At 41.0% G+C, this 4,091-nt stretch overlaps 1 protein-coding gene across 2 annotated transcripts in view; it reads right to left on the reverse strand.

Annotated features, from left to right (window-relative positions):
* Positions 1–3,761, reverse strand: part of LOC138052957 (uncharacterized) — a 29,800-nt gene extending 26,039 nt beyond the window's left edge. The window contains exons 1-2 of one of the 2 annotated variants that reach the window (XM_068899563.1): positions 3,677–3,761; positions 3,108–3,207 (exon numbers count right to left, since the gene is read on the reverse strand). The gene's annotated coding sequence lies outside the window, so the exon portion shown is untranslated. The remainder of the gene's footprint in view (positions 1–3,107; positions 3,208–3,676) is intronic. The other variant, XM_068899564.1, reaches the window with a different exon arrangement.
* Positions 3,762–4,091: the final 330 nt, after the last annotated feature.

Raw genomic sequence — 4,091 nt, forward strand, 5'->3', positions numbered from 1 at the left:
TAGCCTGTGATGTGGCGACACTTCCTTCTCCATTACACTGACAAGTAAAATGGTCTGGGATTAGTTAAAGCAAAGTCTATGAGGTGTCATTCTTTGGATGTAGAAAAGCTACTTGTAAAAGCTGCTGCTACAAAAGCTACAAAGCTGCCTTTCCTTTGTCTAAAGGGGTATTAAGGCTACAGGAAACTACAAGGTGCCCCTTTCTGTCTCAAACAAAAGTTCTCTTTGATAACTTCTTCAAACACTAGAACAATAACCAAAGGTCCATGCAACTTTCAATTTAATGCCAGGAGAGGGGATGAACCATGGGATAAGGTCGGCCATCGATCACCACCCATGCCCTTTGTGGGTGAATAAACATTTGGCAACTGGGTCAGGTAGTTTGAAAGATGCTTAAAAATGCTGGCTCACTAGTTGGAAAGTTTGAAGTATGTGAAGGAAGAAAGTGACCACAACTTTGAATATACTCCTGAAGGCAAATCAGGCAGGAAGCATGTCAGCTATTTGGGCAATTTCCTGTTACACAAAATTCAGTCACAGTGTGGAAATTATGGACTTTAGGGTGAATGTGGGCCTTTAACCCTTTGACGTCCAAACCGGCCTAAACCAGCCAGACTATTTTACTCTGTCTTACGCCAGACGATTTTACTCGTCAATGAGGAACCCCTGGGAGTCAATGGGTTAATCACTCACTGAAAAACTATGTCCCCGTTAACCCTTTGACGTACAAACCGGCCAGACTTAGTATTTTACTTTAGTATTTTAGTAGTATTTTACCCATTGACTCCCCCCCTGGGAGTCAATAGGTTAAGGAGGCATGAATAGGGTTTTCCACAGGTAACTGTGGATTTCCAATGGAAAAGCATTACAGCAATATCAATCCTTTTAGTAAGAACATATTTTGATATTTGACTAATGCTCTTGTCAGGCATTCTTTTAAGGTTGTCTGTGACTCCCACACTGTTGCCATAGCAACAGGACAGAACTGCTAAAGAACCATCAAAAATTCAGATTTTAAAAAGTATCTTAAGGTGCGTTCGATTGACCCTATTCCGGAATAAGAATGCGTGGAGTGATGATTTAAAATGGTATGTTTTGGCATTTCCAAGCAACAAGGATAATAAAGATATGTTTAAAATGGCATTTTAGAAAGTGTTTGACAATTTTAATGTGAATCTCCGTTAAAACAAAGGATTTCTAACTCCCATTGCATGCATTCCTATTCCAGAACACGGTCAATCGAACGCGCCCTTAAAAGCCAATAGTATTGGTGCGCTAGTCTCTTAAAATTTTCAATCCCTATTAACCCATTGATCCCTGTGAGTGACACGTAATAGATTTTACTCTGTCTAATGCAAGACGATTTTACTCATCAAGGGGGGGAGAGGGGGTGTCTTGGGGGATTTGAGGTGTAAATGGGTTAACCTATTGACTTCTCAGGCTCCCGAGGATCCCCCCGGGTGACGAGTAAAACCGTCTGGCGTTAGACAGAATAAAACCTGTTAGTATAAATACACAGGTGATTATACAAAATCGCTCGCTCTCATTGGCTCGCTATCTCGGATTATCAGCCGATAATCACCTCTACGGACAAAATGGCTACCAGTAGTCGTTTTGCCACTGTAAGTGAAGATGATTTTGCGTTGAAATGTTTTTTTTCTCTCTTTTTTGAAATAATCACCTGTGTATTTATACTAAAACAATTATTCGCCTCAGGCTCAGTGATTATCGGTGAATATTCACCTTGACTTCGTCTCGGTGAATATTCACCGATAATCACTTCGCCTTCGGCGAATAATTGTCAATTAAGTCTCTCTCCCAGGAGTCAATGGGTTAAAGTTTCTTTCCTGGTGTATTGTATGAGAAAAAAACTAACTAGCAGAACTTGAGTTATTTATGAAAAAGCTGTTGGAAGATGAAAAAAACCCATGAGATCATTTTTTTTATAAAATGATCTTTAAGAATACAAAAATACTAGCCCTACTTGTATGCAAAAAGTCAGGGTAGGTCACCAAGCTAAGTTGCGAGATATTGCTGAACATTTCCAGCAAAATTTATTTCAGATTTTCACCATTTTAGGTGTCATTCTTATTTCCGGTCACCGGTTTTGATTCATGAGCTGACACAAACAGCTTAAGTATTGCATGTGTGGCTTACACCCATGCATGGACTCAGCTGAAAACACTTTCGAGCCTCCTTAAATTAATGTTGGTGAAGGTTCTCAGCAACGCCTTTACTTAGATGGCCTTGGAGTGTGCATATTTGCATTTCCGTCAAACCACCGTACCCCCTTTGAACAACTAGGGCTAGATGGTCTGACATTCTTCGGAACACAACTCTTTATTCCCAAGGGAGGCAAACTTGAATTGAAATCTTATCCCAAGGTTTGTAAAGGTTGACTCCAAATTTTTGTTTTGGGTCAAAGCTCCAACTGCCAACCATATCCTGTAGTCCCACCCCCTCTGGCATTTCACTAATAGCGGCATAATTTTGTATCATCAAACATGTTCATTTCCCACTAAGATCTAATGCAAGAATGCACACTTTTGTGCACTCAGCCACTACTACCTTTAATTAATTAATGCTCTTGTAAGTAAGTACCCCCTTTTCCTCTTTTTGTTGGATATGACTTATACCATGAGGATCCTCCACGAGGGACCTTGCTTCCTTAATAAATTTGCTTGTGTTCCCTTGCTCCCGAAATTACTTTCAAATTTGTTCTCAGCTTTTTGATCCCTAAAATTGTTTATGTTCCGCTGTTCCCTAAAATATTTTGTTTTTGTTCCCCAGTTCCCCAGTTGAATTAGCCAAGTTCCATTTTTCCCCAAAACCTCTGGGAGATCCTCAAGCATAAAGAAACTAGTCGCAATAGTCAAGTTTTGATATAAGAAATGCGTGAATGAGAAATGCAGTTGCTACTAATGCAATAAACCTGCGGATTAAGACAATGTTGTACGGATGATTTACAAATAGATGTGACATGAAGAACCATCGACAGGGATCACAAATCACATCAATTTGTCGAGCTTGAGACGCATAAGATATCCCGTTCTAATGCTATTCTTTAATCCAGCTGGGTCGTTCAGCGTTCCTAGCGTGAAGCTCACCTGTGATATCAGTATATCTGCCGATTCTGCCGATATCTTCCACGTCCGAGGAATTTGTTTTGAGAGCCTCGTTTTGTTCCGTGCAGTAGCTGGTCAGCGGCTGAAAAAATTATGCTATGCTAAACAATGCTAAACAATGCTACGCTAAACCTCCGCTAAACCACTGGTGAAGACCTTGCTAAACGGTCAGTCTAAAACGCACACTGCAGACCGGGGGTAAAATGCAGACTGAGGTTATAATTTAACTGTTGAAAACCCTAACCCAAACCCATTAGAAATGCTAACAGTTAAGCCTAAATAGTGTTTTAGGCCTAATTAGGCCTAAGGTTAGCATTTCTAAGGGGTTTGGGCTTTTTCAACAGTTACATTAATTATAACCTCAGTCTGCATTTTACCCTTGGTCTGCAGTTTGCAGTCTGCGTTTTACACTGAAACCAGTCAGTACAAAATGCAGACTGCAGACTGCAGACTGGGTTTAAAATGCAGACTGAGGCCTGAATTGTCGCATCGTTTGATACGCGATATATAGGGTCACGACAGTTCGAAGAAATAGACATAGCCTCACTTACCTTGGGGAAAAACAGCGAAAAGATCGTTAACGAAACAGTAAGCAAAGCAAATTGTTTTCAGTGAACTCATCCTCGGGAGTATCATCATATTTGTATATGCGTACTTGCCCCAGTCTTTCTCGTTAAGGTGATTCCCTTGTTTTGCAACGCGCATCTTTATACTGCGCTTAACATTGCGACTTCGGAGATGGCGGGGTTTCACGTCGGCCATCTGAAGAGAGGCATCAAAGGCTGCTTTTGCTGTTCAAAAGCTTTTCACTGCAATCATGATGACTCTTCTCGGAAGGTGTTGTTCTGGAACTCGCCCCAATTCTTTCGCGGAAAATGATCATATGTAAGTATTAAAGTTTGCTATCCATTTGTCATCGTGTTGCGAAGAAAAGAGCACGGTGCCCCCCCCCCCCCTCCCCCATTT

This window comes from Montipora capricornis, chromosome 6, assembly GCF_036669925.1.
Source record: "Montipora capricornis isolate CH-2021 chromosome 6, ASM3666992v2, whole genome shotgun sequence".
Lineage (NCBI taxonomy): Eukaryota > Metazoa > Cnidaria > Anthozoa > Scleractinia > Acroporidae > Montipora > Montipora capricornis.